Here is a 16,193-nt window from a genome sequence, read left to right on the forward strand (position 1 = left end):
CTGTGTGGTCTGTAAACTCTCTCTATTCTTTTTAATTAAACAACTTTATCTTAAAAAACAGAGATGAATGTACAGATCTTAAAAGCATTTTTGCACAAAACTATATGAATATATTTTTGTCAGTACTTGATTTTTTTTTTGTCTGCAGGACACACCCTGCCGACACGATTTTATTCTTTATAGAAACAAAGTCAATCCTTTGCCCCCTCCCTTGTCTTTATCCATAACAAAATAAATAGCTGCTCCCTCCAGAGGGCTGACAGCAGTCCTTGGGGTCCAGCAGAGAAAAAGAACATGCTGGAAGGCCTTAGTCCTGGTTCTCAGAGTCAACTGTCCTCCTCCTCTTCAGACTCTCCCTCAGACTCAGGCAGGTCCTCCTTCATCTTCTGGAATCTTTCAGACTAGGCATCCCACACATATTTGATGGTCACTTTGAATTCAGCCATCTCATACCCAAACTGCTTCAGGACATGGATCTTTTCTGGGGTCAGCATGTCACCCCGCTCCCCCCCTTGCATACTTCATAATTAGACAGCAGGGTCACCATACCTTTCTTCAGGGCAGTGGGCAGACCCAGATGCCTCAGCTGTGGCTCCATGGAATGAAGGAACTGCTTCAGTGGCCCTGGATCCAGGTTCACAGTTAAAGTTGCTTTGTTCCCAGCTCGAGGAAAATCCATTTCTGTATACACTGTGAGCCACTCGGTCACCTCCTCCTTTGTTCGGTTGGTAAAACGGAGCCCAAGTTCACCTCTCAACTTCTTGATGACCTGATGTAGGCTGTCTTTGTATCTGTCAGATGGGCTTCGACCCAAGGCCACCAGCATCACCTTGTTTTTGCCAAAGAACATCCAGCTGTGCTGCCAGGGACTGCGGATGTCCTTCAGCTTGCTGTTCCTCATGTTGGCCACAGAGAAGATCAAGAGGTACTTGTAGGTATCTAAACATTTCCGAAGCTTTTCTATCAGGTTCTGCTTCAGTTTCAAGCCTTTCTTGGCAGTTTTTGTTAAGGAAATTTTCTTGCCTCGCTTGGATTTAGGTATTGCGCTAAAGGCCTTGATTTTTTTTTTTAAAGGTTTGATAGTATGCATTGAAATCTTACTAGTTACGATGAGCATAAAGTATATGTAAAACGAAACGTAACATTGAAATAGTCAAAGTTTTCTTGATGTGTAAAGATTAAATATAATGATTTTTAAATACCAAGAATTGCCACAAGGCTGCATTCTTAGCTCTTGAATTATTAATGATGTAAGGTCTAGGTGTACCACACTCTGAGAGGGAGTTATACGCTTATTTTTTTTCTAAGAAGGACTGAGGCTTCCACTTTTTGGCCTTTTTTTTTTTTTTTTTTGAGTTTAATACTGTCTGTGAGTTGGTTCTTGGGTATTTAGATACTTTCTGGGGCTAGTATCCAATTATCAGTGACTGCAATTTATGTCTGTTCTTTTGTGACTGGGTTACCTCACTCAGGATGACATTCTCTAGATCCATCCATTTTCCTACGAATTTTATAAATTCATTGTTTCTGATAGCTGAGTAGTACTTCTTTGGGTAAATGTATCACAATTTCTGTATCCATTCATCTACTGAAGAACATCTGGGTTCTTTCCAGCTTCTGGCTATTATAAATAAGGCTGGTATGAACCTGGTAGATCATATGTCCTTATTATATGTTGGAGCATCTTTGGGGTATATGCCCAGAAGTGGAATAACTGAGTCTTCAGGTAGTCCAATTTTCTGAGGAACCACCAGATGGATTTCCAGAGTGGTTGTACTAGCTTACAACCCCACCAACAGTGGAGGACTGTTCCTCTTTCTCCACATCCTCACCAGCATCTGCTGTCATCTGAGTTTTTTATCTTAGCCATTCTGACTGGTGTGAGGTGGAACCTCAGGGCTGTTTTGATTTGGATTTCCCTGATGACTAGGGCTGTTGAGCATTTCCTTAACTCTCTTTATTATTGAAGTCTTTCCCTTGTATCTGAATACATTTGGTGATTCTCCTGGCAGGAGAAGACAGCTACTAGAATTTGGTGTTGGTTTATCTTGGGCCTGGCTTATCCAGTCTGTTCCTGGGGCCTGCATACCAAGTGGTTCTCTCTTATTCTTCATTGTCAGGCTATACCCAGATTCTAAATCTACTGCAGTATCTGGGCCAGCTTGATTTTCATCTTTCAGTCTTGTGGCTTTTCAGTAGTAGGGTTTGAGTGGGTAATGTCCTCTTTAGATCCATGTGTTCAAACACTTGCTATCAGCGGACGGAGCTATTTGTGAAAGCTATAGAACCTTCAGAGTGTGAAGCCTCATCGGAGGACATGGCTTACAGAGGTGGGTCTTGAGGTTTTCTAACGGAGCCCCACTTCTTAATTTATTCTCTGCTTGTTGGCTGTGGGTGAAATGTGACTAGAGGCCTCCTCTTGTTGCTATTGTGTCTCCTTTATGGCGATGAGCTTTATTCCCCTGAACTGGGAGCCAAAGTAAACACCTCCTCTTTCAGGTTGCTTCTTGTGATGTATTTTCTCACAGGAACGAGGAGAGCAATTAATATACTTGGGTTCCATCTATTTTCTTGGTCTTTGCTGTGGACTCAGGGGGTTTTGCCAAGCTCCTGGGCATTGTGAGAATTTAACCTTCAGATATTTTTTTCTTTACTACTTTATTATGAAAAAATTTTAACCATCCCTAAAAGTTAAGAGTATTTTAGCCTAAACATCCATGCATTTCCCTCTTAGATCCTATCATTAACATTTTATCACACTTGCTTTGTCAAGTGCTTAGTCATTTCTCACAGGCAGGGTATCAATTCACAAAATCATGTCTATGTCCAAGGGCTTATCAGTGGTGACTAGGCTCCCACCCATGGACGATTTATGAAGTGGGGTATAATCATGTATTGCCCATTTAGTAATTTTATAATCTCATGAGGGAGGTTAAAAAAAACCAGAGGTGGGGAATATGTGACAAAGGGAGTAGAGTCAGAGAATTTGGGCTATGTCAGTGACTTGGAAGATGGAGGAATGTGTCAGAAGCACACAAATATAGTAGCTTGCAGAAGCAGGAGTGACTACAGAACATGCTCTCCCTCAGAGCTTCTAGAAGGGTGATTCTGAACCTGTGGCTCTAGATCCCTTGGCTGTGGTTGAACAACCTTCTCACCTGCGACCATCAGAAAACACAGATATTTATATAATTCATAGCCGTAGTAAAAACGACCGTTATGAAGTAGCACAAAAATAACGTTATGACTGGGGAATCACTATAACATAAAGAACTGTATTAAAGTGTTACCACATTAGAAAGGTCGAGAGTCATTGTTCTGAAAGGAACATGGCTTCTTACCCTACTTATACCCTAGAGAAGTTCATTTTGGATCACTTATCTTTATAGTTGTTAACTACGAACCTCATGTTGCTCGGAATCACTGAACGTGTAGCCATTTCTTAGAGAAGCAAAAAGAAGCCAAAAACACTCTGTGTATTTTAATTCATCCTAACTTTTTAATACACTTGAAAACAAGTTGCAGAGACCTGTGTACTTCTCCTAGTACCTTAGTTGGCCTGCCTTCGGTGGGTTCAGTACCTGTTGATCATTTTTATTCTTTTGAGGTAAAATTATGTTTATAACTTTAGGGATAGGGAATATAACCATCTATAATGATCAAGTTGTTGATTTGACAGGATCCAGAATTAGCCTATGTGACAAACTCTCAGGGCATGTCTATGAGAGATTTTTCTAGATAAGGTTAATGAGGTTGGAGACCCAGCTTATACATGGAAAAAGTGAGCTGAGAATCAGCATTCATCTTTCCCTATCTCTTGATTGCTGATGCACTAGGACGAGATGTCTCATGTTTCTGCATCCATAATGGATATAATGTGTGATATCCTTGAAATGTGAGTCAAAGTAACACCTTCCTTCTCTAAGTTGATTTTGTCGGGTGTTTTATGACAGTAACAAGAGTGATAAACATCTCTTTACAAGGTACCTTCATTCCCAATTTCTTCAGGTAACCATCACAGTAACCATCATCCTCACAGGTAACCATCATCCTCACAGGTAACCATCATCCTCACAGGTAACCATCATCCTCACAGGTAACCATCATCCTCACAGGTAACCATTATCCTCACAGGTAACCATCATCCTCACAGGTAACCATCATCGTCCCAGAAACCACCATCCTCACAGGTAACCATCATCCTCATAGGTAACCATCATCCTCACAGGTAACCATCATCCTCACAGGTAACCATCATCCTCACAGGTAACCATCATCCTCACAGGTAACCATCATCCTCACAGGTAACCATCATCGTCCCAGAAACCACCATCCTCACAGGTAACCATCATCCTCACAGGTAACCATCATCCTCACAGGTAACCATCATCCTCACAGGTAACCATCATCCTCACAGGTAACCATCATCCTCACAGGTAACCATCATCCTCACAGGTAACCATCATCCTCACAGGTAACCATCATCCTCACAGGTAACCATCATCCTCACAGGTAACCATCATCCTCACAGGTAACCATCATCGTCCCAGAAACCACCATCCTCACAGGTAACCATCATCCTCATAGGTAACCATCATCCTCACAGGTAACCATCATCCTCACAGGTAACCATCATCCTCACAGGTAACCATCATCCTCACAGGTAACCATCATCCTCACAGGTAACCATCATCGTCCCAGAAACCACCATCCTCACAGGTAACCATCATCCTCACAGGTAACCATCATCCTCACAGGTAACCATCATCCTCACAGGTAACCATCATCCTCACAGGTAACCATCATCCTCACAGGTAACCATCATCCTCACAGGTAACCATCATCCTCACAGGTAACCATCATCCTCACAGGTAACCATCATCCTCACAGGTAACCATCATCCTCACAGGTAACCATCATCGTCCCAGAAACCACCATCCTCACAGGTAACCATCATCCTCATAGGTAACCATCATCCTCACAGGTAACCATCATCCTCACAGGTAACCATCATCCTCACAGGTAACCATCATCCTCACAGGTAACCATCATCCTCACAGGTAACCATCATCGTCCCAGAAACCACCATCCTCACAGGTAACCATCATCCTCACAGGTAACCATCATCCTCACAGGTAACCATCATCCTCACAGGTAACCATCATCCTCACAGGTAACCATCATCCTCACAGGTAACCATCATCGTCCCAGAAACCATCATCATCACAGGTAACCATCATCCTCACAGGTAACCATCATCCTCACAGAAACCATCATCATCACAGGTAACCATCATCCTCACAGGTAACCATCATCCTCACAGGTAACCATCATCCTCACAGGTAACCATCATCCTCACAGGTAACCATCATCCTCACAGAAACCATCATCATCACAGGTAACCATCATCCTCACAGGTAACCATCATCCTCACAGAAACCATCATCATCACAGGTAACCATCATCCTCACAGGTAACCATCATCCTCACAGGTAACCATCATCCTCACAGGTAACCATCATCATCACAGGTAACCATCATCCTCACAGGTAACCATCATCCTCACAGGTAACCATCATCCTCACAGGTAACCATCATCCTCACAGGTAACCATCATCCTCACAGGTAACCATCATCCTCACAGGTAACCATCATCGTCCCAGAAACCACCATCCTCACAGGTAACCATCATCCTCACAGGTAACCATCATCCTCACAGGTAACCATCATCCTCACAGGTAACCATCATCCTCACAGGTAACCATCATCCTCACAGAAACCATCATCATCACAGAACCCATCAATCTCATCATTACCATAGTAAACAATCTCAATTTCTCTCTGTTTAACTTCATGAAAATTGAAATGTTGTGCGCATATTATTCCTGTGTGTAAGTGTCCTCTCTTTCAAAACAATTTTTAAGCTTGTTAATATTATTGTATAAATCGGTGGTTTATTTCTTTTGATGGTGGCTATTATTCTATTTTGTGAACATTATGATTTTATTGACCCTTTTTCTTTTTTTCTTTTTTTTGCTTGGTTGGTACCTAGACTGCTTCGTAGGCTTGGTTATTATGAGGAAAAATGTCATGGACATTCTCACACAGGACTTTTTAATTTTTATTTATTTAATTTTTTACAAACATTTGTTCTCATTTTGGTGGATAAATTCCTAGTAAGAGGATTTCTAGGCAACAGTTAAATTTTATTAACAAACTACCAGAATTTTTATACTTACTTGTCTCACATCTATCCCCAGCATTTAATTTTGGCTGTCATTGTCCTCCCCCTACTTTTTTACATTTAAATTTTTTTCTTTTTGAGAAAAGTTCTCCTCATGTATTTTATGAGGCTGACTTCAGGAACTGTGTTGTAAGGTGTAGAGCAGCGTTACCTCACATAGACCTTAAGCTCTATCTCCTTTGTAACCAATTATATTTCTTAGCCTTTGGCTACTAAATAGTCCAACTTTTTGTAAATCAGAAAATTTTGCCCATCAGGAAACGTAAATGGCCCTTTTACTTCGATGCATAGGCATAATTCTGATGCCATGAAGAGTTTTGGCAAAGGGGAGTTTCAGGGAGCTACTCAGACATCTACTAGCTACTAGCTCAGAATTTTTCCCAGTTCAAATTCTCCTTCCCAGAGGCTCACAGCTCTTGGAGAGGAGCAAATGAACTCCAGGCAACTATGGGAGTTGTGATTTTAACCATACTAAGATGAGAACTAAGTTTTTCTTTTCCCTTGAAAATATCTCAGCTGTGTGCTATCAGTTTCTTCTTTTGATTTGGGAATCAGTTTAGCTCTCCTAAGTGGAGAAAGAAAGGAAAACAGTCAACATAAGAAAACAACTGATATTGAAACATTCTCAGAAGGGATCCTGTCAAAAGAGCTCTGTCCAAAGCTATGAAGAGGTATTCTATAGAGGTTGATGTGTTGCTGAGACAGGAGGTGTCTGTGTCTTTATCAAAATCCTCTGTGACCTCGAGTTTGGACAGGATCTACCGGTTTTCGATGCCAACCGTTTAACCGAGACTTCTTTCAAACAGGGGCATGATTTTGTTGTACCTCAAGTACCAGATATGTGGCTTCATTCTTCCCTTTGAATCCAGACTTGTTGTTGACCCTTCAGAGCTACAAAAATGTAGCTCCAGGCAAAGTTTTACAGCGCAAAGGTTTAGGAACCAATTCTCTCTCCTGCCAGAGTGAAGAAAAAAATATGTTTTTCTTTTTTTTTTTTTCCAGAAGAAAAGAAATGTATCTATGTCTACCTCCCTGGAGGGAGGATAATGCATTAGAAAAAAAAAATAGGACGATGATATTTTTTCTCCCTGATATTTCCTTTTCTGAGCCTTTCCTTTTTACCGCTTGTCTCAGCTTCTCTTTGAACTCAACAAGGCCTTTTCCTTGAGCACCAATTCTCCTGTATCATGAAGCTATCCTGCAACTTCCGTGCCCAAAGAAATGTATTTCACATTTAAAGATATTAGGAGAACCAATCTTGTGATCTTTACCAAAACCCTTAAAGGTAAGTGAAGTATGCATGCTAGGGGTATCATTCCTGTGATTTCAAATCCTTGGACCCCACCGCTCATCATGGAAGCCGACTGGTCTCACCCCTGGGGCAGCAATTCAAAAGTGATGCCTCTACTCTCAGAACTTGGTGCAGTTCTGGCTGCCGCTACCATTTAGCTTGTGAAATAAATTTCCTATTTTTAGAATCTTCTGTCACATACAGAGAAAATCTCCTCTCAGCTAAAAAACTTCTGACTTTTGATCAATAGCACATTTCTTAACCTTTTCGTCCTGACTTTTTCCTGCATTGCGCATACTTAATTGGGTTGGGCTTATGTATTTGTGTGTGAGGTTGAGGTTGGGGGCAGCTGGAGAGAAAGATAGATGCTTTTTCTCTCAATTATTTTCAGGCTATTAAAGTTGACTTAGGGAGCCATTTAAAAAATTTCAAGAGGAGAAACCCATTAAAAATAGTGACCTTGTGCTTAGACCATAGGATTAAAAATTTAAAGTTGGTTGCTGAGTATCAGTCCTTAACATCTTTCCTACATTTTGGGAGGCTTCTGCCAGACTAATGCATTGCATAGGAGTCCATTTTATTTTATTTAATTTTTTTTTCTGGAATAAAATGTCCAGATGAAGTCAAAATCAAGAAATCGTAAGGAAAAACTTCTGGGAATTTAATATTTTGGTTGCAAACTTACAATCACAAGCTAACATTTCATAGATTTGTACTGATGTGTGTATGTAAAATGATAGATAAAATATGAATGAGTTTCTGAACTTAAAAATGCAAGCATTCAGGCAATAGGTTAGATTATGCTTTGTATTATATCGTCTTGAATATAGAAATCAGATGCTATGTATTTTTTGATGTTGTTCTAGTTTCAACAATTTTATTTAGCTGTCCCAGTAGGTTAAGTACAGTTTATTAGATGATGACATAGGGAGTCTATATAATTGATGCTCTAGCATCCAGTTGTAACTGCAAATCTAATGTGTCAGAGAGCTGTGATTCTCCAACAGAGGTGCAATGGCTTTTGGCCATAGAAATACTAAATTATGATTTGATTGGCAGGATTAATTTAGAGAGAAAAACTATATTTAAACTCATATTCACAACTATGCAAGACATGCTTTTTCTATAAATCTATTTGCTTTCTGGCTTTTGAGTTGGTATTCAACAAAATGGTAGAGATTTAATTTCTATCGGTCGAGATTCTTATCCCTCTTTCTTCCCCTGGGAATAAAGTCCAGGTCCTACTTATTTGAGGACAGACTAACATCTAATATCTCATGGATTAACACACCAGCTTCTTTCTCTCACACTTTCAGAACTATCTAGCATCTGAGATGGGAGGCTTGTTCGTTTGGTCTTAGAGTCTCCCTAGTGGCTTTTCTTGGAGGGGATTTACTCCTCACACAGTGGAGAGGGTTGGAGCGCAAAGCCAAGAAGTATGTATGACCCTCTATTAATCGTTCCATCACTGAGGTGGTGACTGCAGAGTGCCCACTTTGCTGAATGCGAGTGGGGGTGCCACACAATGTTGGAGACAATTTCATTGGTTCACATTCCAGAGCATCATTTATGTGGAGATAGTCAGTGGGTTGCATAAGAGGCAGTTTGAAGAGGTTGCCATAGGGAGGGCAGGTGTCTGGGTCTGCTGTAGACAGAACATACAGAATCAGACAACCTGCCCTGTATTCTTCTGGCCCCTCAGCAATTATATTATCATTTTAGGGAGAAATGCTACATCTTCTTTGGACCTGTAGCTGCGAACCATTCATTTCAAGCAAAGAATGAACTTCTCTTTTAATTCCATTTTGGCCCTCATCAGCCTTCAGACCATTTCTCTCTCCACATTCTTTATGTTCAGTGGAAGTGACAGCCTCAGGATCCCATGGCTGTCTCTCCCACTTGATGAATATGTTTCTCATTCCAGATGGATGTGTCTGCTTTCTGCTTCCTGTGTTTCATCACCCTTCTTGAGTAACCATGTATTTTATATTCTGCATTTCCCTGGTCAGCCCTTGATTCTCTTGACCTCAGGACTCTTTTGATTCCCTATAGAGTTTCTGGTAGTGAGAATACTGCCTGGATGCTTCAGTGGTTCCTCATGTAAATAAAGACCAGTAGAAACTTAAAAATGGGGTAGTGATGAGGATGAAGATCTATATATCTATATTTATACCTGTACATGTACCTATATCTATATCTATATCTATCTCTATATCTATATGGACAAGTGCTTAGTTAGCATAAAATTATGTGTGTATATATGTATATATGTACATATATCACTGAGTAGACTACTTACATAATGTATGTGAAACCTTGGGTTTGACATCCAACATTGCATAAACCAGAATGTGGTGGTACATTCCTATAATTCTAATTATGAGAGGTAGAGGCAGGAGGATCAGAAACCTAAGTGTGTCTTCAGTTATCATACGTGATATGTTTGAAGTTAGCCTGGGGTAATGAGACACTCTCTCAAAAACAAGAAAATAAAGAAGACACAAAGATTATTTTTCTTAAGTCTGTATTGTGTGTATTACCTAAAGTTCTTTAGGATAATCTTTACCAGAATCAACTCTCATTTCCTTACTCAGAGATTTATCCCCTATGACCATTCCTCTAAACCTTCTAGAAATTTCTAGACATCCTCCTGAGACTCTACAAATTATCCAGTCAGTTACAAAATGGTGTATCTAAGGTATGTGCTAGATATACATTGTTCAATTCTAGGAGTAGAACATTTCGCTACTCTTTATGCTAATTAAGCACTTGGTTACAGCTATTAATTTGCTTCTCTTAAAAACCCATTATGAATTGTATCTCTGTGAAAAAGATAACAAAGTCCTTTTTAATCCTTAGTACCACAGAATGTGGCCTCATTTGGAACTATAGTCTTTTTTAGAGGTAATTGAGTAACATTTGCTCTTTAGGATGTGTGCTGGACCAATAACAATGAATTATTTCTAAAAATGAGACCTAGACAGAGGGACAGATGTATGCAGAAAGAAGGAGTGAAGAGCCTCACAGGAAGACTGCCAGGCGAAGACAAAGACAGAGGTTGAACTGACAGATCTACAAACCAAGGATTGCTCTTTAGAGGGGAGGCATGAGGATGACTCAGCCACAGAACCTTTATGAGGGAGTGGCCCCGTGCTTGTTGTAGAACTGTGAACCAAGACTATTGTTGAAGCAACAGTGTTTGGCTCTTTGCTTTGGCAGCCTTAGGAAAGGATACCCTCTGTGAGGGATCTACTATTGTTACTTCTGTTGGAAGATGAGAAGACTGAGGCTCAGAGGAATGGGTTCTTCAGGAAGTGAAAAGATTGTGAAAGGGTCTCAAAAGAATGACTCTTAACTAGAAAAAATTAAGTTTGATAGAGGAAAATGGGTAAAAACACAAGTGCTTACTGGCAGACTCAAGAAAGAAACTGAGCATGTGTCTCCTTTGTTGGTCATCAGGCATCTCTACCACCTGCCTCCAGGGACCCAGCAACAGCAGAAGTCATCACTAGCTGCCAAGATGTCACACATCCCCACTGTTGCCAGGATTCACACATCCTCCCTCTATGCATCTTCTTTGTCTTAGGGCTTTACCGCTGTGAACAGACACCATGACCAATGCAACTCTTATAAAAACAACACTTAATTGGGGCTGGCTTACAGGTTCAGAGGTTTAGTCTATTATCATCGTGGTGGGAAGCATGACAGCATCCAGGCAGGCATGGTACAAGTAGAACTGAGAGTTCTACATCTTCATCTGAAGGTTGCTCATGGAAGACTGGCTTCTAGGCTGCTAAGATGAGGATCTTATAGTCTACAGCTACACTGACACACCCACTCCAACAGGGCCACACCTTTTCATAATGCTACTCCCTTGGCTGAGTTTATACAAACCATCACACCCCTATAAAAGGTCAATCCATCCTTTCCCCATTCTATTTTTACCCTCCTCCCTCACAAAGAGTCAGCCTCTATATAGCTCCTCTCCAATAAACCTCCCATGTGAGATCTGTTGCAGTGTGACTTCATGACATCTGTCACTTATAACATCATTAAGAGCACCGTCTCAAATACATGGTCCCATTACAGCTGCAGCCAATGGTGCAAGGGGCACTGAAGAGTCATGCCCATCAAGGTTCATATTTGTTCTACACAGTCCCTCTAAAAATACCTGTCTAGATTCTTGGATAGAGAAGTACAATTTAAATCTAAAAAAAAAAAAAAAAAAAAATGTGCTTCACCAAAAATACTGCCAAAGCTAGGACTCAGAGATCCTCAGTTAAAGAAGTGTCCAATGGAGAGGGTCAAGTCAGGGGGAAGCTTCTCTGTTTTCTGTGACTCGGGATGGAGGAAAATGCTTCCATGCCATATCCTACTGGCTGAAGCTATAGGCTGGCCATGTATGTATGTGTCACACATGCACACGTGTATACACATACACCAGGCTGGCTTTTCAGAGAGTGATGGGCAAGAGAATGAGAACAAGAAGAACAAGTTATGTGTGTTAAAAACCTTTGAGTGAGATTCCAGTCCAGTTATTTAAACTACCAGTGCATGATGTTCTGGATTGTCCCGGGGCTGATCTACAATAGCCAAGTTTTCTATTCTGAGTGACTTTCCTGTGTATGTAAGTGCATAAGTAAGCAGACCGGGAGATATCAAATAGGGCATGCAAAATGTCAGTCAGACACAACTGCAGTAGCCCAACCGAGAACAAGAAAAAGTAGCACCATCAAATCAGGAGCTTATAAATATTCCATAGACAGCAACTGGGGAAACTGAGGCAGTCAGCTAGAGGTCCCCATTGAGAGTGGTCTGGTGGGGGATCTTCTCTGTCCTCTCTATGAACCTTCCTATTTCCCATTCCTATAATAGGCACTATTATATCATGGGAAAGACAATAATGTCCTCTTTAGGAGACAAGAGGCCTCTCTTCAGAGGATGCTTTGAAACAAAAATGTTTCAGTCTGAAATGGAGAGGAGGCAACATGGTTTCCAGAGCCAGCCTTCAGTTGGCTCAAATGACACATGGTAATTTACCAATATAATATATGTTACCTGTGTTCACAGGCACATACCAGAAAGCAGTCAAACTAGCCCTGCTGGATACTGAGGGACCAGAAGGTCGGTGTGAATTATTTCTTTGATAACTCCTGGAGATTATTATTGTTTGCCTCCTAGTAATGTCAATGGTTCTCAGAAATAGCTCCCAAACAATAATAAAATCCCTTTGATGTTAGATTCATCAATCAGCATTGTATGGATTCTTCTTCTCCACTTTCTTCCCATAAATTATTGATGCTTCTTTTTTTCTTTAGGAATATCCTGACGATTAGGTGTACAACACAGGAGAAGTACTTAGACTAGGCTTGATGATACTATAGTAAATGGAGCAAGAGGAGAGTGGAAACAAACTCAGGAGTCACATGCTCAGATTTGTTCCCGCCTTTCTTCTTCAGCTAGCACTTGTTCCATAGAACGAGAGCCCTCCTCTTCAGTCTCATTCATCTGGATTTGCCCATGGTAATCATGCTGACTAAGGCATTCTGTCAGTGTAGGAACCTCTGCCCTTGTTACTGGGCACCACATACCAGTCTAGGAGCAGATGAGCACTGGCAGTCCATTGTCAACATTTTAAACCTATGATGCACAGGGACTAGGTTTGAAAGTGTGACAAACAGCTATGGTTCAGTAATGCATACTGCAGCCTTCAGTATCTACAACATGCCATGCTGTAAATATTATTTCTCTGGTTTGTTATGAAGGGTTTGAGCATCCCTTATCCCTAGCTGGCTTTCAAGGTCAGAAGAATTTTGTAGAATTCTTTGCCAACAACCTGCTGTGAGATGAATAAATTTATGTGAAAATGAATTCATCCAGCTAGTTATTGAACAATTTTTTTTTTTTTTTACTGGATATACAGATGGAAGAGCAAGAAAAGGCAAACACAGATGGTAAACAAGAATCCAATGAAGAGAACCAATTTTCCAACTTTTAGACTAGGGGAAATAGTAACTTACTTTCTAAACACAAATTTTCAAAATCCAAAAGGGATGGACTATAAGAGCTCAATTTTGTTGAGATAGAAAAAACAAGTATATGATCAATCTACGAGGAGAAAGGACTATCTATGTGGGCATAATTAAACAGGAATAAATGTATTTCTTGCTGAAGTTTGGGGTACTTAGGATGCTGTGAACAATGATTCAAACAGAAGAATGTACATGGTTTGACTGAATCTTCCTTATGCTATTTTTTAAAGATAATTCTTTTTTATTGGATATTTCATTTATTTATATTTCAAACACTGTCCACTTTTCTGTTTCCTCTCCAGAAACCCCCTGTCCCATCCTCTCTAACCCTGCTTGTCTGAGGGTATACCCCTACTCTGGCCTCCCCGCCCCTGGCATTCCCTTACACTGTGGCATCGGGCCTTTCTTACGTTGTATTCATTACCTCCTACAAAGCAATCAGCTGAAATAGAACCAAGTCTCTTCAAAAGACTGCAGGTTTCAGGGAAAAGAAGTAATTGTAACTTGGGTGGTTCACAAAGCAAAGGATAAAAATGCCACCTGGTGCTGTAGTCGTATCCTGATCTATCTAATTTACCCCTCCTCCCCCGAACCAAAAGTGGAGTCCAGTGCTTTCAATATGTCATTGTAGAAATTGCATTTAATCTGTTTTATGGAACACAATTTGGTTCTTGTAAGAGTTTTCCTGAGAATCTTATTGATTCTTATTTCAAAGTTAAGATTTATCTCTGAGACTTTGTGAACCACCTAGCTGCTTCCTGTTCCTGGCTTTTTAACCCTGGGATCTATTTGGCCACAGGGCTTTTACTTTTTCCCACCTGTCCCATGTATTTATCAGTGTGAAATATGGCCCCTTCTTTACCTTACATGCACACATGCAGGAGTGTGAGCTCCAGAGGTGTGCACTCCTATCAGGGTCGGGCATGAGGGGTGAGACCTCAGGACCGGTAAAGAGATAAGCCATTTTATATTTTTTTCTATATTTACCTGGGTGTTTTCTCCTGGATCCTCTCACTTGACACCCGCACTTATCTACTTTCTTGTTGTTTGCTCCAAGCCTCGAAAGCTCACATTCCAGGCTCATCTCTAGAGCAGCCACAGCCTTATCCCCTTTGTCTTCCAGCTTTGGCTGCTGCTGCTAACGGGTCTTACCTGCCTTAGTCCTGGCCAGGGTTGGGAGGCAGGATGAGATGAAAAGCAGAAAGACTGGCTCATTCTATGTCATTTTTCTAACCCACACCAGTCTTCAGCATTTGCTTAAATTGCTGGTATTTATTGCTACCTTTAAACTTTCCAAGTAATCCCTTTTACATTAAATGGATTGTTATATTCTGGATGCTCTTTGTAGCCATGTAAACCTCTCATCAGAAACATCATGCCTCCTAACCAGTGAACAACTTGATGAAGCTAACGAAGGGAAGGTAAAAGAGATGCTTTGCCCTGCTCTTTCGAGTTGTCAGTGGGTCTAGTGAAATGGGGATTATTCAAGTATCGAATGAGGGGTGATATTAAGCTACTTTGTAGCCCATTGGTTAGTAACAGGTTAACTTCTACAGGGATTTTAACAGCTGTTTGCTCATTTTTCTCCATGCCAAACTTGAATGTCTGTGGGTTCCCAGCCAGACGAGGGACTGCGGAGTGCTACCAGGATAGCTCTCAGAGCACACAACAGCAGTGTGGCCGCTTCCTACCCAAATCAAGCTTGGGCCTACTCACTCCGGTAGAGACAAATGCAGCATCATGATAAAGATGGTTAGGTTTCTGCTTCGCCGCCAGAGAACTGGCTTCTCAGAAATCATATGACCACCAGTCTGCTAATCTAGCTAATAGCGTGAAGGGCCTTTGTCTCCCAGGGAATACTTCCTCCCTTATCCCTTTCCTTCCCTCGCCTCGGACTTGAGCTATATAATTAGGTCCACTATTTCAATAAAAGAGCTGGTTTTCCTACATAATCTCCTAGGTCATTTATACTGCCCTCTCCCGAGATACTGCTTCCCAGCCCCTCTGAGACTGCTGGCACACAAGAGCTGATGGGGCAGGGACACACAAAAGTCAATCTCCCGGCAGGCAAGCCTTCAGTCTTTCAGTGCTGCTGAAAGAGAAAATTGGCAGTTGTCATGGCCCTCCGGTTCCTCACCCTCCAGGTACAGGGAGGTCCCAGTTCCAAGAACAACCACAAGATGGACATTTGCAATTGAATCAACTGCACCGGCACTTGTAGTCGATCTATCAGCCGGAAAATCAATACCTGATTCTGTTTCTCTCTGTTTTAATTTAGAAACACCCCTTGCGGTTTGGCACATTCCCCCATACATTCTTTCCCAATCACATAACACCAAGGCATGGACACCCCAACTTGTGATTTCTTTTTTGTTTGTTTGTCTTGTTGTTGTTTTTCCTTTATAAATACCCTGAGCTTGGCCTGAGCGCTCCTACCCTGCTGCATCGTTCCGGATCGAGGTCTGAGCTTGAACTCACAAATAAAGCTTGTGTTTGCATCAGATCCCAAGTCCTTGGTGATCTTCTTTTCGGGGGCAGGTGGTGGTGGAGTCTCTCAAATCGGCCATAACACTGCTGTTCTTCGCTCTTCTAAGAGAAGAGAGGGCAGAAACTTACTGAGATGATT

General features: G+C 41.2%; 1 pseudogene across 1 annotated transcript; it reads right to left on the reverse strand.

The window, feature by feature from the left end:
* Positions 1–326: 326 nt before the first annotated feature.
* On the reverse strand, positions 327–1,033 carry LOC308436884 (mRNA turnover protein 4 homolog; annotated as a pseudogene). Its single transcript has one exon. The product of its transcript is annotated as an mRNA turnover protein 4 homolog (transcript).
* Between the last annotated feature and the right edge of the window lie 15,160 nt (positions 1,034–16,193).

This window comes from Micromys minutus (genome assembly GCF_963924665.1).
Source record: "Micromys minutus genome assembly, chromosome: 25".
NCBI lineage: Eukaryota > Metazoa > Chordata > Mammalia > Rodentia > Muridae > Micromys > Micromys minutus.